The 25,748-nt window shown below is 45.6% G+C and overlaps 1 protein-coding gene across 4 annotated transcripts in view; it reads left to right on the top strand.

The window, feature by feature from the left end:
• ARHGAP10 (Rho GTPase activating protein 10) overlaps positions 1–25,748 on the top strand; it is a 614,077-nt gene that overhangs the window by 226,640 nt on the left and 361,689 nt on the right. The gene's annotated exons all lie outside the window — the stretch shown is intronic.

Raw genomic sequence — 25,748 nt, 5'->3', positions numbered from 1 at the left:
CTTCGACCACTGTATGTATGTATGTGTATATATATTTCTCTAACGTCCTAGTGGATGCTGGGGACTCCGTAAGGACCATGGGGAATAGACGGGCTCCGCAGGAGACTGGGCACTCTAAGAAAGATTTAGTACTACTGGTGTGCACTGGCTCCTCCCTGTGTGCCCCTCCTCCAGACCTCAGTTAGAATCTGTGCCCGGACAGAGCTGGGTGCATTTTAGTGAGCTCTCCTGAGCTTGCTAATAAGAAAGTATTTTAGTTAGGTTTTTTTTATTTTCAGAGAGTTTCTGCTGGCAACAGACTCTCTGCTACGTGGGACTGAGGGGAGAGAAGCAAACCTACTAACTGCGGCTAGGTTGCGCTTCTTAGGCTACTGGACACCATTAGCTCCAGAGGGATCGAACACAGGAACCTAACCATGGTCGTCCGTTCCCGGAGCCGCGCCGCCGTCCCTCTCGCAGAGCCAGAAGACAGAAGCCGGCGGGTTGAAGCAAGAAGACATCAAAATCGGCGGCAGAAGACTCCTGTCTTCATATAAGGTAGCGCACAGCACTGCAGCTGTGCGCCATTGCTCCCACACTAACCCACACACTCCGGTCACTGTAGGGTGCAGGGGGGGGGGGGGGGTGTGCCCTGGGCAGCAATTAAGTACCTCCTGGCAAAAGCAGCATATATACAGTTGGACACTGTTATATGCATGAGCCCCCGCCATTAATTTCACACAAAATCGCGGGACAGAAGCCCGCCGCTGAGGGGGCGGGACCTTCTTCCTCAGCACTCACCAGCGCCATTTTCTCTCCACAGCTCCGCTCCCCTGCAGACTCACGCTAGAAAGGGTAAAAAGAGAGGGGGTGCACATAAATTTAGCGCATTAATCATATATACAGCAGCTACTGGGTAAACACTAAGTTACTGTGTGATTCCTGGGTCATATAGCGCTGGGGTGTGTGCTGGCATACTCTCTCTCTGTCTCTCCAAAATGCCTTGTGGGGGTCCTGTCCTCATATAGAGCGTCCCCTGTGTGTGTGGTGTGTCGGTACGCGTGTGTCGACATGTTTGACGAAGAGGGCTATGTGGAGGCAGAGCAAGTGCAGATGAATGACGTGTCTCCGCCGACGGCGCCGACACCTGATTGGATGGATATGTGGAAGGTGTTAAATGATAATGTAAACTCCTTGCATAAAAGGTTGGATAAAGCTGATGCCTTGGGACAGTCGGGGTCTCAGCCCATGCCTGATCCTACAGCGCAGAGGCCGTCAGGGTCTCAGAAGCGCCCACTATCCAAAATTGTTGACACAGATATCGACACAGATTCTGACTCCAGTGTCGATGAGGATGATGCAAAATTGCAGCCTAAAATGGCTAAAGCCATCCGCTACATGATTATAGCAATGAAGGATGTTTTGCACATATCAGAGGTAAACCCTGTCCCTGACAAGAGGGTTTATATGTATGGGGAGAAAAAGCAAGAGGTGACTTTTCCCCCCTTCACATGAGTTAAATGAATTATGTGAAAAAGCGTGGGATTCCCCCGATAGGAAGGTGCTGATTTCCAAAAGGTTACTTATGGCGTACCCTTTCCAGCCAACGGACAGGGTGCGCTGGGAATCCTCCCCTAGGGTAGATAAAGCTCTGACACGCTTATCTAAGAAGGTGGCCCTGCCGTCATAGGATACGGCCGCCCTAAAGGATCCTGCAGATAGGAAGCAGAAAAGTATCCTGAAGTCTGTTTATACACATTCAGGTACTCTACTGAGGCCGGCAATTGCGTCGGCCTGGATGTGTAGTGCTGTAGCAGCATGGACAGATAATCTGTCTGAGGAAATGGATACCTTAGACAAGGATACCATTTTACTGACCCTGGGGCATATAAAAGACGCTGTCCTATATATGAGGGATGCCCAGAGGGACATTTGCCTACTGGGCTCTAGAATAAATGCAATGTCCATTTCTGCCAGAAGGGTCCTGTGGACTCGGCAATGGACAGGTGATGCCGACTCCAAAAAGCACCTGGAGGTTTTACCTTACAAGGGTGAGGAATTGTTTGGGGACGGCCTCTCGGACCTAGTTTCCACAGCTACGGCTGGGAAGTCAAATTTTTTGCCATATATTCCCTCACAGCCTAAGAAAGCACCGTAATACCAAATGCAGTCCTTTCGATCACAAAGAAGCAAGAAGGTCAGAGATGCGTCCTTTTTTGCCAGAGGCAGGGGTAGAGGAAAGAAGCTGCACCATACAGCTAGTTCCCAGGAACAGAAGTCCTCCCCGGCTTCCACTAAATCCACCGCATGAAGCTGGGGCTCCACAGGAGCTAGGAGCGGTGGGGGCGCGTCTCCGAAATTTCAGCCACCAGTGGGTTCGCTCACAGGTGGATCCCTGGGCTATACAGATTGTGTCTCAGGGATACAAGCTGGAATTCGAAGTGATGCCCCCTCACCGTTACCTCAAATCGGCCCTACCAGCTTCCCCCATAGAAAGGGAAGTAGTGTTAGCGGCAATTCACAAGTTATATCTCCAGCAGGTGGTGGTAAAGGTTCCCCTCCTTCAACAAGGAAGAGGATACTATTCCACAATGTTTGTGGTACCGAAACCGGACGGTTCGGTCAGACCCATATTGAATTTAAAGTCCCTGAACATTTATCTGAAAAGATTCAAGTTCAAAATGGAATCGCTCAGAGCGGTCATTGCAAGCCTGGAAGAGGGGGATTTTATGGTGTCTCTGGACATCAAGGATGCTTACTTGCATGTCCCCATTTATCCACCTCATCAGGAGTACCTCAGATTTGTGGTACAGGACTGTCATTACCAATTCCAGACGTTGCCGTTTGGGCTCTCCACGGCACCGAGAATATTTACCAAGGTAATGGCAGAAATGATGGTGCTTCTTCGAAAGCAAGGAGTCACAATTATCCCATACTTGGACGATCTCCTCATAAAGGCGAGGTCCAGAGAGCAGTTGCTGATCAGCGTAGCACACTCTCAGGAAGTGTTGCAACAGCACGGCTGGATTCTGAATATCCCAAAGTCGCAGCTGATTCCTACAACGCGTCTGCTTTTTCTGGGCATGATTCTGGACACGGACCAGAAGAAGGTGTTTCTCCCGGCGGAGAAGGCTCAAGAGCTCGTGACTCTAGTCAGAGACCTCTTAAAACCGAAACAGGTGTCGGTGCATCGCTGCACGCGAGTCCTGGGAAAGATGGTGGCATCATACGAAGCCATTCCCTTCGGCAGGTTCCATGTGAGGATCTTTCAGTGGGATCTGTTGGACAAGTGGTCTGGATCGCATCTTCAGATGCATAGGCTGATCACCCTGTCCCCGAGGGCCAGGGTGTCTCTTCTGTGGTGGCTACAGAGTGCTCACCTTCTCGAGGGTCGCAGGTTTGGCATACAGGACTGGGTCCTGGTGACCACGGATGCGAGCCTCCGAGGGTGGGGGGCAGTCACTCAGGGAAGAAACTTCCAAGGGTTGTGGTCAAGTCAGGAGGCTTGTCTGCACATAAATATCCTGGAACTAAGGGCCATATACAACGCCCTGAGTCAAGCGGAGCCTCTGCTTCGCAACCAACCGGTGCTGATTCAGTCAGACAACATCACCGCAGTGGCTCATGTAAACCGCCAGGGCGGCACAAGAAGCAGAGTGGCGATGGCGGAAGCCACCAGGATTCTTCGTTGGACGGAGAATCTCGTGCAAGCACTGTCAGCAGTGTTCATTCCGGGAGTGGACAACTGGGAAGCAGACTTCCTCAGCAGGCACAACCTCCACCTGGGAGAGTGGGGACTTCATCACTTCATTCACTGGGAACTGCCACAGGTAGACATGATGGCGTCCCGTCTCAACAAAAAGCTACAAAGGTATTGCGCCAGGTCAAGAGACCCTCAGGCGATAGCTGTGGACGCACTGGTAACACCGTGGGTGTTCCAGTCGGTCTATGTGTTTCCTCCTCTTCCTCTCATACCCAAGGTGCTGAGAATCGTAAGAAAAAGAGGAGTGAGAACAATACTCATTGTTCCGGATTGGCCAAGAAGGACTGGTACCCGGAACTGCAAGAAATGCTCACAGAGGACCCATGGCCTCTGCCTCTCAGACAGGATCTGTTGCAACAGGGGCCCTGTCTGTTCCAAGACTTACCGCGGCTGCGTTTGACGGCATGGCGGTTGAACGCAGGATCCTAGCGAAAAAAGGCATTCCGGAGGAAGTTATTCCTACGCTGATAAAGGCTAGGAAGGATGTGACAGCAAGACACTATCACCGTATATGGCGAAAATATGTTGCCTGGTGTGAGGAATTCCAGCTGGGCCGGTTCCTGCACTTCCTACAGTCTGGAGTGACTATGGGCCTGAAGTTGGGGTCCATAAAGGTCCAGATTTCGGCCCTATCCATTTTCTTTCAAAAGGAACTGGCTTCTCTTCCTGAAGTTCAGACGTTTGTTAAGGGAGTGCTGCATATTCAGCCCCCTTTTGTGCCACCAGTGGCACCTTGGGATCTCAACGTGGTGTTGGGTTTCCTGAAATCCCACTGGTTTGAGCCACTTAAGACCGTGGAGCTAAAGTATCTCACGTGGAAGGTGGTCATGCTATTGGCCTTAGCTTCGGCTAGGCGTGTGTCAGAATTGGCGGCTTTGTTATGTAAAAGCCCCTATCTGGTTTTCCATATGGACAGGGCAGAATTACGGACTCGTCCGCAATTTCTGCCGAAGGTGGTGTCATCTTTTTATTTGAACCAACCTATTGTGGTGCCTGCGGCTACTCGTGACTTGGAGGATTCCAAATTGCTTGATGTAGTCAGGGCTTTGAAGATCTATGTAGCCAGGACGGCTGGAGTCAGGAAGACTGACTCGCTGTTTATCCTGTATGCATCCAACAAGCTGGGTGCTCCTGCTTCAAAGCAAACCATTGCTCGCTGGATCTGTAGCACGATTCAGCAGGCTCATTCTGCGGCTGGTTTGCCGCATCCAAAATCAGTGAAAGCCCATTCCACAAGGAAAGTGGGCTCTTCTTGGGCTGCTGCCCGAGGGGTCTCGGCATTACAGCTTTGCCGAGCAGCTACTTGGTCGGGTACAAACACATTTGCTAAGTTCTACAAGTTTGATACCCTGGCTGAGGAGGACCTTGTGTTTGCCCATTCGGTGCTGCAGAGTCATCCGCACTCTCCCGCCCGTTTGGGATCTTTGGTATAATCCCCATGGTCCTTACCGAGTCCCCAGCATCCACTAGGACGTTAGAGAAAATAAGATTTTACTCACCGGTAAATCTATTTCTCGTAGTCCATAGTGGATGCTGGGCGCCCGTCCCAAGTGCGGACTTTCTGCAATACGTGTACATAGTTATTGCTTAATAAAGGGTTATGTTATGTGGGCATCCATTGTTGATGCTCTGTTGTGGTTCATACTGTTGACTGTGTAAGTTTATCACAAGTTATACGGTGTGATTGGTGTGTCTGGTGTGAGTCTTACCCTGGATTCCAAAATCCTTTCCTTATAATGTCAGCTCTTCCGGGCACAGTTTCCTTAACTGAGGTCTGGAGGAGGGGCATAGAGGGAGGAGCCAGTGCACACCAGTATTCCTAAATCTTTCTTAGAGTGCCCAGTCTCCTGCGGAGCCCGTCTATTCCCCATGGTCCTTACGGAGTCCCCAGCATCCGCTACGGACTACGAGAAATAGATTTACCGGTGAGTAAAATCTTATTTTGTATATATATATATATACACACACACACACACACACACACACACACACACACACACACACAGACACACACACAGACACACACACACACACACACACACACACACACACACACACTATATATATATATATATATATATATATATATATATATATATATATATTTATTTTTATTTATATTTATTTATTTATATATATATATATATATATATATATATATATAAAGTCCAAAATAGAGGAGCACTCACCAGTCTTCAAAAGCAGGTATTCTTTATTTTCAATAGATCATATGAAACAGGGGTGTATCGACGTTTCGGTCCCAAATTGAACCTTTGTCAAGAACATCTAGTATTGTAAAATAGCTCCCATTTATACCCAAATGTGACCCTCCCACCAATCATCCAATTAGAGGAATCCCAAATTCAATACATTAAAATACAAACATCATATAACAAATACAGACATGACTAACTAACATATAACAATAAATGTGCATAATTCTTACTTTAAAACCACATATCCACTATGAACCGCTGTGCTGACTGCTGTAATCACTTCAGAAGCGGCGTGCGTTCCACTGCGTCCCGCACTTCCGGTCTGTGGAACGCACGCTCCGGTCACGTGACCGGAAGTGTGCACTCCAACTAGTAGAATAGAAATAAGGTGTAGTGTAGAACTCCGTATTTCCTGTCTCTGGAACACAAATTCCAGTATCATGTCAGGAAGTGAACGATATATGTAAACAGCATGGGTTGACATCGTAACCATGGCGATCAGTGGTCTAATTATAGAAGGAACTATAAGAGTATCCATACATTGGCGAATATCACAGTGGATATGTGTGTCTCAATAGAGGCCATATTTGGCTAATGTTACATAGACTCTGGTATATTTAATTACATTATATAACTATATTATTACTGTCTAGTTTATTTATTAACAAACTTCAGCAATTAAGGGCATAGACACAGTCCATCCATATTGTAGAAATCCAGAATCGCAAAAAAAATATAAAAAGATATTAAGAAAAATCAAAATATATATATATATATATATATATATATATAAAAAAATATAAAGATATGTATTGAAGATCTGAATTAGAGAGTTATTCCAAAAATATTCCACAATGAATGCCTTCATTTAGGCCCCGCGGGCGAATAGTGTCCAGCTGGTAGATCCATGATGCCTCTCGTTGCAACAGTAGTTTTGCTCTGTCTCCTCCCCTTTTCAGGGGTAGTATCCGATCTATAATCATGCATCTAAGTGATGCCAGGGAATGTTTTGCCTCATAGAAGTGCCTCGCTACAGGCTTGTCTGAATGTCCAACACTTAGTGCTGTTCTGATGGATAGGCGATGATTCGCCATTCTTTCTCTGAATGGGCGAATCGTTTTGCCAACATACATCAGAGAGCATGGGCACATAAGTATGTAGATGATGAAATCAGACGTACAGCTTACTCGCTGCTGAATTTTAATTTTCCGTCCAGTATGCGGATGATGGAAATATTCACCAGAATTCATGCTTCTACAAGTAGTGCAGTTGACACATCGATAACACCCCATTTTCTGTGGTTGTAACCATGAGTCGGAGTCAGATTTTAATGATCTATCAGGCTGCATAAGAATATCAAATTCCGCCCCCGTTTAAAGCTGATTAGAGGCTTGGTTGGCAGATATTTGTTGAGAGCTGGATCACTCTTCACCACCGGCCAAAGATTTTTAACTGCTTGTCGTACTGCTGAACCTGCAGTGTTAAATGTTGTAGTAACCACAAATGGATCTTGCACCTTCTGTTGTTTCCTCCGGTTTCCAGAGGAGAAGATCTTCTGAGCTTTATGCAAACAGTTATTGATAATATGTTCACTATATCCTCTAGAGGAAAATCTCAATTTCATTTCTTCAAGTTGTATATTAGCTGTGTCCGTGTCTGAATTGTTACGAAGTACTCGCAAGAATTGTGAGACCGGCATATTTAGTTTAAGTGAACCAGGATGGTAACTTCCAAAATGTAATAGAGTGTTGCGATCCATGGATTTCCTGAATAGCCTGTGTCCATACCCAAATTCTGTGGCATAGATGGTCACATCTAAAAAGTTAATTTCATTCCTACTGAACTCCATAGTCAACCTTATAGGGGAGTCCAGGTCATTAAGGTACTTCAACATATTTTGAAGTGCCACCTCACTATTCGTCCAGACTAGAAATATGTCGTCTATAAAGCGACGATAGAAGCCGATATATATTGGGAAAAAGTGCAAAATACTAGCCGATTAGCTCCTAACTGCCACGTTACAGACCATGTTTGTTTGAAGAATGACAGCTGGAGCTGGTCGGTTGGTACTTTATCTCCACTTTTTCTCTCTCCCAGGCTTAGTACATAATTATAGTGTGTCGCACATTACTGCTGCATGCATAGCCAAAAGTAGTGTTCAGGGGGGATTGAGTCACATTGTTGACAGTTACCATGTCAATGCCACAAAGTTGACACTAGAATGACGACATTCAGAGGAACTGACTGTCTGGGTTAGGTGCAGCTGGGAGGGTTAGCGTTAAGCTTAGGCTGTGATAGGTATAGGAGGAAAATACTAAACAAACCACAGCCCCATCATAGGTCTGCACCAGAAGTGATGGCCACATGACTGCAGGGATCCAGAAGTGATGCTGGTACCTCGGCAGCCATTGGAACCAGGTAAGTTACCACTGGGCCACCAGGTATGTTAGACATGATGAATGTCGCCATGGCCACTGTCTACATGCTGACATTTGGACCATGTTGTCATTCTCATGCTGATACGATAATTGTCGACCTAACATGCCACACCCAATTAGGGTACGCATGCAATGTATTTTCTTCCATGGTCTCCACAGGCTTAACCTTGGGTATGCTGGTGGAGACCAGGACTGGCACCGAACAGATTAAGCTTGTGAGCCTCCCAGGATGCACTGGGCACCTCTCCCTTCATACTCCCTTACTTTTTGAGCATTCAGCACCAAGGGACACTAGCACTGATGCTCCTACATCCCCTTCAGGCCGCGACACCCCGAGTGGGTCAGAGATTTCTGAGGACCCCTGGATCAATTCTACTAGCAAGGAGGCACAGGACATAAATGGGGGACAGCTAAGGCACGTTCCCACTCACGGGACCTGCACATTGTGCAGTCCTTATGCTGTCTGTCCCAGGATTGGTGGCGCTGAAGTGCTCGTAGACCATGGTGCGCCTTGTGGACGCACTAGACCACCAGGGCATAGATGTATACTAGTGCTGGGGACCCATTGCAGGCCTGGAGTACCGGTGGCTAAGTCAGCACAGGGGATGTCAGCACTTCCCCAGCCGCCCCTCCCCCAGCCCAGGGCGCCATTCCACTACGGTCTTCCCGCCCTGGGCTGCTTCTCCCTCATCCTCCTTCACAGCAACGCTGGCCCGCTATAATTGAAAGCCTCTGCGGGTCTCCAGGAGTATTGGGCTGAGTCTGCCTGTATACCTACCTTCACCACAGGTTGTATACAGCGCTGCATCCTTCCTGCTTGACTGAGTAGTTATCAGTGCCCATTGCAGTTGTATTTCTGCAGTGTATGTGACTTATGCTAGTGCTGCTGCTTGAACTTTTCTCTGTTTTCTACACAGTATAATTGCTTTCCCTGTATTTTCTCTCTTGTTAAGTGAAACCCTTGAATACTGGTGTTTTTTGGGTTTAGTCTGCCACACATTACATTGTTTGTGTGAAGGCTCTTTGTCCCATACTGCTCCATTTACACTGTACAAATAACCATATTGTGTGTGTGTGGACCCTTTCACAGTCATGACTAACAGAAGCAAAGCTATGCAGACTGGGGCTCCTACTCTGGTACTGTAGCATGTGGAAACTATAATGCCAGAACAAAAGCCTCCATGGGCTTCTTTTTCTAATCTACCTGCAAAGATTGCTGACCATATTGTTACCTCACCCGTGGCTCCCACTATGGGTCTGCAACAGCCGCTACAGCCCACCATGTCTCCCCCTATGGGATTCCAGCTGCCATTGTAGCCTGTTTATCAGACTATTGCAGCCCCACCCATGCCTTCTCCATATTTGGAGTCGATTCTCTTACTCTGTACAAAGTTTGGCTGCTTCTTGTGCTGCATTTGAGCACTTTGTACTGGTCCAATGAGCACTGCCTTCTCCTGTACCTACAACTTTTTTCTACCAATACACCGACAGACCCTGGCAAAGCTCAGGCACTGAAGGGTGTAGTTCACTCCTTACTACAGTCGGGTGTCATTATCCCGGTCCCCCAGTCTCAACAGGTCCAGGGGTTCTATTCTACAATCTTTGGTTCAGAAACCAAATGGGTCCTATCGTCCCATTCTGAATTTAAAGTTGCTGAACAAGTACATCAAGGTACCCAAGTTCTGCATGGAAATCCTCCGCTCCATTGTCCTAGCTATGCAACCTGGGGATTATATGGTCTCTCTGGATATCCAGGATGCGTACCTACATGTACCCATAGCACCCCGTCATCAGCAATTTCTTTGATTTGCTGTTCTGCGTCAGCATTTCCAATTTCACGCCCTACCTTTTAGCTTATCCACAGCTCCCAGGGTGTTCACCAAGCTCATGGTGGTGATGGCCCATCTCCGGTGACAGGGAACTCGAATTCTCCCTTACCTAGAAGATCTCCTCCTTCTGGCGCAATCCCAGGGGGGTCTTGTACCATCACTTACAGATGACAACGTCATTCCTGCAGAATCACAGATGCCTGATCACTTGGTTCAAATTCTCACTCATGCAGTCTCAAAGGATTCTCCACCTTGATGCACTTCTTTATGTCCAATGCATTTTCCTTCCTCAGGACAAGATGGCAGCAATACAGTTGCGTATCCGCAATGTCCTTCTCCTTCAATAGGTCTCGATCCATTCGGCAAAGTAGACCCTAGGTTCCATGATGTCCACCTATGACATGGTGGAATATGCCCAGTTTCACTACAGGCTCTACAGCACCTAAAATTGATTATACTAATTTGTATATATGAGAATATATACACAGAATAGAATCAGGCGCTCTATATCAATTAAAAACCACACATATATCTCAATTAAAAAAATAGTTTATAGCAGCTCCTATGAGGTACTCTGATATACCAAGTCGAACAAATAGAAAAACTACAATAATATAGAAGGAGCGCATATATGAATAAAAAAATATAACAATGTATTAATACTACAATAAAACAGCTGTACTAGACAGTCTAGAAATCACAATGTGTAAGCTCGGTAATGTTACCACAAAAATAACACAGTCCATCAATGTGAAAAGGTAAGATTGGTGCATAATGTTTTCTGGTATTATAGTTCCATTGTGCAGTAAACCCCAAAAGGTGTTGTGGGGATTGTGGCCACAAATAATGTAAATATTCCATATGAGGCACCCTTTTGGGTATAACTTTAAAGGTGTTTTAATTTCCCAACAACGGACAATAATTGAGTCCTTCAGAAGCCAGTATTATGTTACGATCCCCATTCCCCCCTCCCTGCGCCTAAGAAATGCGCACCACCGAGATGCTGTGTCCTTTAGTGCTTATGCGTCTGATTGGTACGGAGCAGGTGCAGTGCTTGGATGAGTGGGTATGCACATAGCAGGTGGGAGCGGCGGTGTATGTGATCAGTTCCGGGGAGGGAGGACCCGGCTTCAGGTGATTAAACCGATGTGGGTAGCCTCGATGTTCAGACCTCCGGTAGCGGCACTTACGAATCTTAATGCATAGTGAAACGGTTTAGTGAATCCTTAACGCGTTTCTCCGTCATAAACAGCCGACGGTTTCTTTAGAAGGTGATTCAGATGAGTAAATGAGGTGGTATTTAAATGGTGTGGTAACCAATTATGTCAGTCCAACAATTACTTCATTATTAACAGGTGAATAGTGGTGAGGTTTATAGTATTAGGCTTCATATAATGCAATTGGCAACAAGAGAAGCTCTTATTTAAAAAAAAAAAAAAAAGTACGGAAGGTCCAAATATACATTCAGCATCAGTAACAATCATAGAGCTGCAGATATCTAGATGTAGAGACCCGGGATCAAGTCTAATGGAGGTTTAATTTAGCTAATCATATTTTTATAATATAAATAACAATAGCAATTTTATACAAAGAATATGAACAATATAAACACTTTTATTCTATTCTGTTCTTTTGTTGATTTAAGATGTTGATCTTATACAACAATCCAACCAACCACAGATAGTTCCCACTGCTACACAGCAATAGGGATGATCTTAAATACAAATCTCACTATTCAAAATTGATGAGATCATTCTATATTCTCTGGAGTTAGTTGATCCTAATGGATAGTGCTTGCAGAATTATTGACACCTTGAACATCACAATATAAACTTTCCTTTTTGGTTGATTAGTAGTTAATCTTAAAAGGACACAATATGGAGCCCTTCCAGCTCGATTTGTTGGACAAATGTTCCGGATCGCATCTTCACATGCACCATAGGATCAGTCTGTCGCCAAAAGCCAGGATCTCCCTTCTGTGGTGGCTACAGTCTTCTCACCTCGTCGCAGGACGGAGGTTCGAAATTCAGAAATGGATTCTATTAACCACAGATGCAAGCTTCAGAGATTGGGGAACAGTCACTCAGGGGATGCAGTTTCAGGGAAGATGGTCAGGAAGTCATCCTTCCAATCAACATTCTGTAACTCAGGGCCATATACAACGCCCTTCTGCAGGCCTCACGTCTTCCAAGATCGGGCAATTAAGGTCCAGTCGGACAATGTGACGGCAGTAACATACATAAACCGACAGGGCGGAACGAAAAGCAGAGCAGCAATGTCAGAGGTGTCAAGAATTCTCCTCTGGGCAGAAAGAAACGCTGTGGCATTGTCAGCGGTTTTCATTCTGGGAGTAGACAACTGTTAAGCAGTCTTCCTCAGCAGACACGACCTGCCCCCGGGGGAGTGGGGCCTTCTCCCGTAAGTGTTCAGGTGCTTGACAAGTTGATGGGGATATCCACAGATCGACATGATGGCCTCTCATCTCAACAAGATGCTCAGGCGGTATTGTTCCAGGTCGAGAGACCCACAGGCAGTGGCGGTAGACGCCCTGACAACTCCATGGGTCTATCAGATGGTGCACGTGTTTCCTCCACTTCCTCTGATCCCTAGAATTGTAAAACAAATAAAAATGGAAAAGGTTCAAGCAATACTCATTGCTCCGGACTGGCCAAGAAGGGCCTGGTACTCGGACCTTCTGTAGATGTACCTCGAAGATCCGTGGGCTCTACAAGGTTATCCCAATTATGATATAAGCCAGGAAGGGGGTAACGTCTAAGCATTACCATCGTATTTGGAAGAAATACGTCTCTTGGTGTGAGAGCAGAAATTATTTTGCGGTGGAATTTCACCTGGGACATTTCCTGCTTTTTCTGCAGGCAGGCCTGAATGTGGGCCTGCGTCTGGGCTCCATAAAAGTCCAGCAACAAATGGCTTCTCTACCTGAGGTCCAGACGTTCTTGAAATGTGTTCTGCAAATCCAACCTCCCTTTGTGCCTCTCATGGCACCTTGGGATCTCAATTTGGTGCTGCAGTTCCTCCAATCAGACTGGTTTGAACCGTTACAGGAGGTGGACGTAAAATATCTTGCGTGGAAAACAGTCACACTGTTGGCCTTGGCTTCAGCAAGACGTGTGTCAGAGCTGGGGTGTCACAACTGAGGGCTGGTGACGGTGACTGGAAGCCTCAGTTGTAGGGGCTGAAGGGTACCAGAATTTAGGAGGGGAGAGCGGACTCCTAGACATGCGCAAGGTAGCAGCATGTAAAGCCTGATGAAGGCGTGACGACGACAACTGAAATAAGTTTAACGGATTTTATTAAAGAAAGTCATATAAGGTGCACGGAAATAATAATGTCACCGGGGATAAATAAACACAATGCTGGTCGGGACCAGTAATCCAGAATAACTCAAAGTTCTGTATATATTCTTGGGAGCCCAGGTGAGGAATAACGTGATGATGGGAACTGAAAGTGCAACTGTAAATAATAATAGTGTTCGTGGGTAAACTGAAGATGAAGCTGGGGCTCGCAGGTAATTGAGAAATGAAGCTGGGGTTTGCAGGTAATTGAAAAATGAAGCCGGGGGTTCGCAGGTAATTGAGAAATTAAGCTAGGGTTCGCTGGTAAATAAGAAATGTATATGGAGAGTGGCTGCTGGGAAGCCAGAGTATACACACCACTAGCACTAGGTGCGGGATAACAGGAAAGCAAGTTGCACCACAGGCTGGACACAGGAGAGCTGGAGTTACACCGCAGGAGAGAATCACCGGGGAGTCAGGCTGAGCTGCAGAGAGAGTCCACAGGAGAACTGCACACTGGAGTGGCTGAAGACAATGGAAGCACTGACAACCTTCTGGGTGTGGAGACAGCATATTTATACCGTATGGCCAGCAGGGATTGGCTGACCATAATACCTGGACTCCAGCAGCACTGAGGTTAGGTGGAATAATGACGTGATAAAGTCCATCATGGCTGCGCCCTTAGACTGGAACAGAAGGGGAACTAACTACTGTGAGAACGTGTAACAATGGTGGCGAAGGCCGCAGCATCACATGCGGCGTGCGGCGGCCACAGAGACAGGAGCGGCAGCAGAGACACATGGAGGGCGTGCATCCAGAAGAGGACCTTAGACGCGGAGGTGACGGCCGCGGCGGGACCGAGAGCGCCGCACTTCCTTGAGTACATATACCAAGGCGGTCAGCTAAAACCAGCGCTGCGAGCAATAACCTTAGTTAAAGTCCGTCCCTGGCCCGCTGAGCCAACCTCAGGAGGCACCTAACTGGTAGAAAATGGTGTCTCAGTACCCGGATCATGACATGGGGGCTTTGTCTCACAAAAGTCCCTATTTAATTTTCCATGAGGACAGAGCTGAACTCAGAACTCGTCAGCAATTTCTTTCTAAAGTGGTGTCCGCATTTCACATCAACCAACCTATTGTGGTTCTAGTTGTCACGACACCTCTGCTACTTCAAAGTCTTTGGATGTTGTGAGGGCTTTGAAGGTGTATGTGAAAAGAACAGCTTGTCACAGAAAGACGTACTCGCTGTTTGTTCTTTATGATCCCAATAAGATTGGGTGTCCTGCTTCAAAGCAGACAATTGCATGCTGGATTAGGCTTACTATCCAACATGCTTATTCCATGGCAAATTTGCTGTGTCCAAAATCTGTACAGGCCCACTATACTAGGTTAGTGGGTTCTTCCTGGGAGGCTGCCCGGGGTATCTCGGCCTTACAGCTCTGCCAAGCAGCTACTTGGTCAGGTTTGACACGTTTGCTAAATTCTACAAGTTCGATACTTTGGACTCTGAGGACCTTCAGTTTGGTCAATCAGTTCTGCAGGAACCTCAGAACTCTCCCACCCGGGCCATTTAGCTTCCCCATGGTACTAAATGGACCCCAGTATCCTCTAGGACGTAAGAGAAAATAGGATTTTAATTACCTACCGGTAAATCCTTTTCTCGTAGACCGTAGAGGATTCTGGGCGCCCGTCCAGTGCTTCATTCTTCCTGCACTGTTACTTGATTAATAATGTTGGTTCAGCTGTTGCTGTTCCTGTTTCAAGTTTGGTTAGCTTGGCTTTCCTCTTGTTGTGTGTGCTGGTTCGGAAAAGTATGTCCATCTCCTCGGTCACCGTTTCCTAGACTGAGTCTGGATGGAGGGGCATAGAGGGAGGAGCCAGCCCACACGATCAAATTCATAAAGTGGAACTTCATAGTGGACCCGTCTAAACACCATGGTACTAATGTAGACGCCAGTATCCTCTACAGACTACGAGAAAAGGATTTACCGATAGGTAATTAAAATCCTATTTTCTCCTGGCTATAGCTTCAGCCTGGAGAGTCACTGACTTGGGAGCTCTCTACTGTTGCTCCCCCTTTTTTGATATTTCTCCAGGACCGGCGAACTAAAAGTGGATACCTGCCTAAAGTAGTGTCTAAATTCTATATCAACAACCGATTGTGGTACTGACCTTCCAGGAACCTGGTCTTTGACATGAGAAAGCTTTGTTTGATGTGGTCCGTACTCTCAGGATCTACATGGACCGTACTAGTTCTTTTCGGAAAATGGATTCCTTATTTACCCTTTATGGATTCCACAAGCGGTGATGGCCCTCCAAGAAACAAACATTGGCCTGATCTTCCTATTTCAAGTACAGTCTCCTCTCACTCTCCTCGCTCTGTGGGTCCTTCACGGGCAGAACATCGTGAAGCATCTGCTGAACATATATGCAAGGCTGCTACGTGGTCTTCTGCCCATACGTTTCTTAGGTTCTATGCCTTTTGTTACGTTTGCCTTTCAGGATGCAACCTTTGGCCACAATGTCCTCCTATCAGTTTAGGAGCGTTCCCTCCCTATTATAACTGCTTTGGGACATGCAAAGGTTGACTCTGTGGAGACCATGGACCCTGACGAAGAAATGAAAGAGTTATGGAAGAACTTACCTTCGTTAACTCTTTCTTCAAGGTCCATGGGATCCACAGGGTGCACACCCTGACGCAGCTAGCTTCAATAGGTTTCCTTTATGATCACCTGTTCCCTTCTCTTCTCTGAGATTTTTATGTTCCATATGTACTTTTCTTCCTTCTCTCCTTTCTCCAGCTCCTGCTTTGGGCTTAACTAAAACTTAAGTGCCTGAGCATGGTGGTGGGGTACGAAGGGAGAGAAGCCCAGTGCATTCTGAGAGTCTTGTATGCTTAATCTGTTCGGTGCCTGTCCTGGTCTACACTAGCATACCCAAGGTTAACCCTGTGGATCCCATGGACCTCAAAGAAAAAGTTTACAAATGTAAGTTTACCATAACTTTTTGTTATTGTTGCAAACCTTGGTGTGAATAAGACGCACATTTGGTACAACTGTGTGGTGGGACACATGGCGCTACAATATTTTCTGCGTCACATCACATGTGACTATTTGGTGTAATATGAGGGCTTGACGTGGTATTCCCACTCGTCTTCTATTTTTAGTAATTTTCTTTGAAAGACAAAAGGACATGTTAAACACAGGAAATATATGAATGCCTTACTACAACTTTAACAGACAAAGAAATGCCAATTTGCAGTTACCATGTAAAGGTCACTTCTGAGTTCCGGTTCCGGCTCCCATGTGAACAGGTGCCTGGTGTGAGAGCTCCGCTGCTACCCCAGCCAGCACAGCACGCAGTGCCGCGTAAGCGGCTCTAATCCCGGCGGTTCCCGCAGCTTAGGTGAGGGGATAGCTTCCTCCACCATATGGAGAAGTTCCTCACCTCTCCCATGCCGGCAAAGCAGCAGAGATCCCGCTCTGAGCGGCGGCGGGCAGAATCCAATATGGCCGCCGCACCGGACTCACTGGAGGGTACACAGCCGCTGGATGACGGTTCTCAGCCTGCCTGCCTCCCCTTACCCTGCAGCTCCGGTCTCATATGGAGATGTGGTGAAAGCAATTCAGGTAACGATGGGGCCCCTCATGGACGCGCACGCTGCTAAGCTGGCGCAGGTGGCGCAGGGCATTAAGTATCAGCTGAAGCAGCTGTCCCAGAGAGTATTATCCACTGAGCAAAGATTGGGGGAAGTATTCCAAGATGTGGCGGAATTGAAAACGAATGCTGACACTACACAGAAATCTTATTACCAAGTTATGAATAAATTAGACGACCTGGAAAACGGGTCGAGGAGAAATAACCTCAGGATCATGGGCTTAGCAGAATCCCTTAAACCTGTACCGTTTTTTACAAGTGTCCCTCCCGGAGTTGTTGAGAATTCAAGAAGCGTGCGCAGACATGGTAGTGGAGAGGGCCCACCGCCTGGGTCCGCCCAGAACAGGTCAGAATGCGAGGCCACATGTGGTGATTTTTCGCTGTTTAAACTTTCTTCACAAAGAAGCTATTTGGTCTGCTTCCAGGAGACACAGGGCTCTTTCATGGGATGGTGGTGACATTCGCCTTTTTTCAGGATTACTCTGCAGAAGTATCCCGAGCTCACAGGGACTTCTCTCAGATTTGCTCCCGCCTGGTCCAGGAGGGCAGAAAGTTTGCACTGCTGTACCCCGCACGTTTATGGCTCTTTGAGGGGGACTCTTTTCAGGACTTTTCCAATGCAGCTGACGCGGCTGGATATTTATCTGAAGGCAGGAAATCGGGACATTCGTCTTCCCCTAATTCTCCGCGTTCCACATCATAGGCCCTGAGTCGAGCAGTGCATGCGGTACCTGTTGGATGGCCTGGGGTTCCGGGCAGGACTGCTCATTTGCTGGACATTTTGTATGGTATCCACGAGCTGGGAATTACTGCCTGAACGTTTAGCATCTAGTTTAAATGTATCTGACACCCTCTCTTTCTTAGCCTCAGTTTATTCTGTTCAGTTGGGCTGGGGGAAGCTGGGATTTTCATTTACCTCTTTGTATGTCGCTAATGGCTGGGGTGTGCTTGGGGTTAGCATGCCATGTTTGAAGTTAGCCTTACGCGTTATATATGGCTGGAAGTTCTTATTTCTTGGACGGAAGAGGCGCGTTGTTGCCTCATGTCCTGTTATGTTTCTTTTTTCTATGTGCTGTCACCCTATTTGTGTCTTGTCCTGTCTCCCTTGTATGTCTACTCAAGTGTCGCGATGGAATAAGCAGCGGTGGCTGGACCACTGATTCCGTTATGCTCTCGTCATTACTTCAATGGTATTGTTTAGATAGGTTGCATGTCTTCTTTAACAATTAGCACGTGGAATGTGGGGGGTATTAACTCCCCGGCTAAGAGAAAAAATATCCTTAGGTATTTGAATAAGCTCCGTATGGATATAGCGTTTTTACAGGAAACGCACCTCCTCCCTCTAGAGATTGCCAAACTTAACACGCTTCAGTGGTCGGTATTGGCCTCTGCCTCATACACCTCTAAGGCCCGGGGGGTGGTCATCTTACTTAGACAGTCATTGTCTCATACTGTTCATTCTGTGCATGTTTACCCGCAGGGTCGGTATGTTATTGTAGACGTTACAGTGGATTGCACACGCTTATTACTATGCTCCGAATAACCGTCCCAAAGCATTTTTCTTAGATGTGCTAAGCAAATTGTATGGTCATACTGATTCTAATACTGTGTTAGGAGCGGATTTCAATGTGCTTTCGTCCCCTGTCTTAGATAGGAATTTGGTTTCGGGTCGGGGGACTAGCCCCCCGAAAGTTGGTATCCCATATATGGGGGGTAATTCCAAGTTGATCGAAGCAGAAATTTGGTTAGCAGTTGGGCAAAACCATGTGCACTGCAGGGGAGGCAGATATAACGTGCAGAGAGAGTTAAATTTGGGTGTGGTGTGTTCAATCTGCAATCTAAATTGCAGTGTAAAAATAAAGCAGCCAGTATTTACCCTGCACAGAAACAAAATAACCCACCCAAATCTAACTCTCTCTGCACATGTTATAGCTGCCTCCCCTGCAGTGCACATGGTTTTGCCCAACTGCTAAAAAATTTCCTGCTGCGATCAACTTGGAATTACCCCCATGGCACGCCGGCTGCAGGTGGTGGATGTGTGGAGGGCGTGCTATCCGCTGGAACGGGATTATACTTGCTTTTCTGCTGCTTATGACACGCTCTCCCGCATTGACTACCTGCTGTTGTCGGAACATATGTTCCCTGAAGTAATGGATGCCAGGATCGAAGCTATTAGCATCTCTGATCATGCTCTGTGCTGGATGAAACTATCGGTGCAAGTAGACAAGGGTCCAGTGAGGCAATGGCGTTTCCCGGCACATCTGGCTAATTCATTGAAATTTCGTAACATGTTGGAAGCAGCATGGTTAGATTACATGAGTAATAATGCTAGTTTTGAGTCTGAGAACCCTCTGACGTTCTGGCAGGCGTCTAAGCCCGTTATGAGGGGGGTTATTCTGTCTTATTGCGCACACAGTGATAGACAATTAGATGGCTCATACTTGGAAGCCCAGGCTTCCTTGACAATTTCCTTCCAAAGGTTTAAGCAATCCTCGACTCCCACTAATAGGGCTGATTACAATAATAAAAAGGCCATTTTTGATAATATTCTGAACCATTTGGAAAACAAACATACCTTTTATAGGAATGCCTCCTTTTACAGATATGGTAATAAATCGGGTAAATTGTTGTCCTTTTTATTGAAAGGGCGTCACTCTTCTTCGGTAATTAAATCCCTCCGCAAGGGTGACTGTACTAGAGTCCGGACTAATGCCAAGATTACTGAGGTGGTGAGTTCTTTCTATTCCCAATTGTATTCTCAGCCTCTTAGTAATCTACCCGATAGAGAGGCTTTTTGGGCTAATCTCAATTTACCTCAGATGTCTGATGCCCAAGCCTCTTCCCTCATGGCACCTATTACGGTGGAGGAGGTGGAGAGGGTGATTAAGGCACTAAAGACTGGAAAGGCACCGGGACCGGATGGCCTCTCCAACGACTATTACAAAATCCTATTGCCCCATATCCGTGACACATTTCAGGTATTTTTTAATGAGTTGCTTTCAGGTTAGGCTTTACCTAGCTTCTTTAACTCAGCATTTCTTAGGGTGCTGCCAAAGCCGGGTAGGGATCTGGAAATCATATAGGCCCATCTCCCTGCTCAATACGGACTATAAGTTATTTACAAAGATATTAGCCGACAGGATAAAAATTATTTTGCCCTCTATTGTACATCCTGATCAGTCGGGATTCATTTGGGGCCGTCAGGGTGTTGTCAATATCAGAAAAGTCTTAACAGTGATGCAGGGGTTACAGTCTTCCTCAGATAGTGACACCAATGTTATCCTATCACTTGATGCCGAAAAGGCATTCGATATAGTGACTTGGGACCATTTATTTGATACCCTACATAGGTTTGGGGCCCCGTCTGCCTTTGTAGATGTGCTGACCCGCTTATACAAAGACCCTGCCACACAGGTGTTAGGAAATGGTTATATTTCTTCCCCCTTTTACATTCAGAGATGCACTCGCCAGGGTTGCCCCTTGTCCCCACTGCTTTTCGCTCTGGCCCTGGAGCCGCTGGCGATAGCTCTCCGAGGCGCGTCTTCCTTTAGAGGCATCTGCGTTGGCAGACTGGAGGTTAAGATAGCATTGTTTGCTGATGATATGTTGCTATTTATCTCTGACCCCAGCAACTCAATAGGACCTATTGTCTCCATCATTGACGGCTTTGGATCTTTTGCATGTTACAAAGTTAATCTTTCCAAATCGGAACTGATGCCTCTATCGGGAGATGCGTCTTCTTTTAATGATCACCCTGTTTTATCTCGGTTTCCTAGGACCCAGAGGGCTCTTAAGTATTTGGGGATAATGATTCCCACGTCGCTGGAATTGTTGTATACAGTTAATGTAGTACTGGTCCTAACGGCTATCCGCGATCTCCTGAACGGGTGGGTTAACTTGCCTCCGTCTTTGCTGGGTAGGGCCACTGTCCTTAAAAGCGTGGTGATTCTGAAGCTCTCATATATACTGCAGATGTTGCCATTACGCCTTACAAAAAAGTACTGCAAGTCTGTAAACTCCATGTTCTCTAGATGTCTATGGGGAGGGAGGAAGCCTAGAATTTCTTATTCTAAACTTCAGCTGCCACGTGCAGAGGGGGGGTTGGGGATTCCAGACTTGGAGGTTTTCAGTAGAGCAGTGATGTTCCGTTATGTCACGGACTGGTTATGGCAGTGTTCCTGTTTCACCAATTACTCATTGGAGGAGGAACTGTTCGCCCCCTTTTCCCCCAGCGCTCTCCTTCACACCCCAAAAAACAAACTGCTGGTAGCTTTCAGGACGAATATTATTCTTTCTGATACTCATGGAGCCTGGCACTTTTCCAATTCAAAATTACACCCAACCTCCTCCCATTACACAACTTTCTGGGGGAACCCTTGCTTTAGTCCTGGGCTGGAAAATGCTACTTTCAAGCAGTGGAGGGAGCGGGAAATTTCGTCTATTAGAGACGTATTTGACCCTGGTGGGCGACATATGCTGTCCTTTGAGGAATTGAAATCCAGATACGATATATCGAATTCCAATTTCTATATGTACTTGCAAGCCCGACATTTTATCACTACTATGGCCGCCCCTATGTCCTCTCTGGACATCCCGGATCCGATAGTTGCCCTCCTCACTCTCACGAATTCCTCTACCTATCGATTATCATATTATTATGATCATATACGGGTGGCGCAGGCGAAAAAGCTATGGAACCGTACTGTTTCTAATTGGGAGGGGGATATACCGGGCTTCCCGACTCAGCCAATCTTATTGAGATCCTGTCAGTCTACATTTAAATATTTGCACTCGGCTCAGCTTCAGGAAGTATATATTAAGTTACTACATAGGGCTTATATTGCCCCAGCCCAAAGAGCGCATATGATTCCAGACGGGACTAGTGAATGCTTAAAATGCCGTGTGTCACGGGCTTCCTTTTTTCATTGTTTTTGGGCATGTGGGAAAATTGCTACGTTTTGGAACAAAGTCATTGTCTTCATAAACCAAACTCTCTCATTAGGGGTTTTCAGAGACCCCATAGCTTGTCTATGTAACTGTTTTGAGGGCTGGCCTCTTGGTCCTGATAGGAGGCGAGTAGTGCCCATTCTCACGGTGGCTAACAAAGTTATTTTGAATCACTGGACGAAAAAGTCATCTCCCTCTTTAGGGGAATTAAAAAATGTACTTCTCCGTGTTCTTTACTTTGAACGTCAAGCCGCCTTGCTAGACATTGGGAGGGGCGTTGCTCGCTTTTATTCGAAATGGGGGCTTTACATTGACAGTTTAGATGTGGCTACACAGGACCATATTGGAAGGCTCTTTGAAAATACTTCTTGGATTCTTTATAAACGTGTAGATGCTAATTGATATATATATATATATATATATATATTCACCTAAAAGTTTTAGGTTGATGAGGTCATGGACTGTATATACCTTCTGTGCTCCACGCGACTACGGAGTGCACTGTCTTGTATTGTATCCCCCTTCTCCCCCCTCCCTTCTTATGTTTCCCTTCATCATTTTCTGATGTTTATTAGTGGTTTATATTTGTTTATAATGTTTGTGTGCAGGATATACAGAATTGTTTGACACGAGATACTGGGTATTGCGATACCCGCAGTTCTAGGATTGTGGGGATGTATGTATTTCTGTATTTCCTGTATTGTTGGACTTACCACTGTATGTAACTTTCTACCTTATGAAAATAATTAATAATAAAATAGTTAAAAAAAAAAAAGTCACTTCTGTGTGTTGTGAAAGGAAGTTATGTAGAAATCGCTGTCTTCCTGTTATTACGTCTGTAAGCACAGAAATAAATTCAAAATGTACATACCAATAGCCTTATACCCCTGCATTATAAAGGCAAAAGATGAAACGAAAAACAATTAAATATTTCCTCTGATAAGAGCTCACAGTGCTTTAACAAAATTGTCACAAAGAGGACATACTGTAATAAACATAAGCAGACAGTATACATTTTAATGAACAAAATATATAAGGTGGAACTCAATGACTCTGTGCATGTAAGATAATACTGTATATATTAACCTACAACTTATTCCTGTATGATAATCTGCTTGTTATTTTTTTTTTTCGTTGTGCAGAAAACAGATACTTAGGGTTTATTAGCTTTGCAAATAATTATGTTGTCAAATATTATTGCATAACTAATATCCTCTTCCCACACAAATATATTACTCCAAGGACGAGGGGTGGGTGGGGGAGGGTTGGATTTAGTCACCACCTGGAGGAGGTTAGGGCTAGACATCTAAGGGGGGAGGTTAGGGTTGGGCTGCGGGAAGAGGGGGTTAGGGGAAAGAGGATGGCATACTTACCTCTTCCCTGTTGGGATTCTGAAAATCGGGTTGCCTGCATCTGGTTTGTGTATACCGTCCGCCGGTCACACATACCGAACCCATTTTATCTACCCCAGAAGCAGTATCATTTTTATACTGGTCGCCTTGCTAATGTTCAGTAAGTCAGTGAGTGAAGGCTTTCAATATCATGGTGGAGTTGTTTTCAAAGTTGAATATTTTTTTAGCATTACGCTTGGATTGGGGTACTGACTCCTCTTCTCGTCCAAAAAAGGAATTTCAGAACAACTTGGAGATGCATCAGCAATTATTTGGCAGCACTGTTACAGTACAGGATAATGAGTGGAATTTTTTATGTGTAGAAATAACTTGTCATAGCCAAATGAAGCATGTTTATTTTGGTCTATGTGTAGTTTTTGTTATCTCAGATTGAAATGTCCTTGGTACGATGAGCGCACATAACAGGGCTCAAAATGTTTCCAGCATTTCATGTACGTATTAGCACCCCAGTTTTAAGTAGCAGTTGTATTCATGTCAATAAGATTCTGCAACTCTGCCTTTAATTCATTTAACTAGAAGAAAACCGTTATATGAAATAGCCACTTACTAATTTGAAAGAGTAAAAAAAAAAACACACGGTAGACATGAAGCACTAAACCACCTCTTCCACTTGCACTTCAGATGCGGCCTCATACATCTAGCCTCAATACATTATGCAGCGTGAGATGCTTGTCATGAGTGAGCTGCCAGGTCCTGCTAACGTCGGGCATCTTTTTTTTTCTTTCTGAAAATTCATCTTAGTCGCAATGGAATATGACTAGGACACACGAGGAGACTATGTTGATTAATATGATATACAACACTTGAATAGTGTGTGTGACCGAGTATACGGAGCAGAACAGAACTTGTGTTGGATTGGAAAAAGCTGCTGCATTGTAGCACTTCATATACAGATTCAGAGACTCAGCTGCACACATATACAAGTGTCATATATCACATTAATCAGCAATCTCCTTGTGCATCCTAGCCCATTGCTTTGCAACTATGACACATTTTTGGCAAAACAAAGACGCCCAACGCTAGAGGATTCTCACGCAACCTTGTGTGCTGACCTTTCATAATAGATAAATGTACAAGATACTGTAGTGTCTCACTGAGCAATGCATATGAGCAAACACTGATCCTGCCATGTCAGCCACACTGTCTGATGTGCCTAATTTTCGTCACATCAACATGTGTGAAACAGTAGTCAACATGTGGAACTATATATTCCAGCATGCCCTACCACAGATTTTATTATAGGACATACTAAAATTGTGGAAGGGCATACTGGTGTGTAGTTCCATAGCAGCTGGATTACCACAGGTTGCCAACTGAGGAAGAGCACTGTGGGTTACTGAGGAAGAGCACTGTGGGTTACGGAGGAAGAGCACTGTGGGTTACGGAGGAAGAGCACTGTGGGTTACGGAGGAAGAGCACTGTGGGTTACTGAGAGAGCACTGTGGGTTACGGAGGAAGAGCACTGTGGGTTACTGTGGAAGAGCACTGCGGGTGTGCAAACAGTGATCCTGTCACGTCAAACATACAATCTGATATCTCCGAATGTCACAAATGCCCAGTACTTTGTACTTTGCATGTGCCGCTCCAATAATGAATTTCCACAACAATTTCGCAAAGACCTGTTAGGTAGCACTAATACCTGTCATGGTAGTGCATATTCCCTTCGTAGTTGTGATAAAGAAACTACAGGTAAAGCCTGTATTTCTGTTATATCTTGATTACAGGTTAAGCTGTGTGCAGTTACCTATGATTTAAATGTTGACATTTTGATTGTCGATATATTGACATGGTCAAAATGTCAACAGTCTAAATACAGACCTGCCTGTATTTTGAATGTTGACTTTTTAATTGTCGACAATTTGACCATGCCTATATTTTGACTGCAGGCTAAACTGCTGTATGTGCATTTACTGGGAGTTTGACCTTTGACATTTTGATCATGTTGACATTGTGATGTTAAAAATGTTCACCACCAAAATCATGACACAGTCGTAATGTCTGTCACAGTTTCACTTATCCCCTTCATAGTTGTATAAATAAAAAATATAGGTATGTTGACATTTTAACCATATCAAAATATAGACTTGACTAAAAGGTGGCCATTTCTAGTCTATATTTTGAATGCTGACATAATGGCCATGTCTATTTTGATTGTCTAAATTTGGCTCCCACTGAGACTTCACACATTTAGGAGATCTCGCGCATGCACAGT

Source organism: Pseudophryne corroboree, chromosome 1 (genome assembly GCF_028390025.1).
Source record: "Pseudophryne corroboree isolate aPseCor3 chromosome 1, aPseCor3.hap2, whole genome shotgun sequence".
Lineage (NCBI taxonomy): Eukaryota > Metazoa > Chordata > Amphibia > Anura > Myobatrachidae > Pseudophryne > Pseudophryne corroboree.
This window is presented reverse-complemented; position numbering and strand designations above follow the sequence as displayed.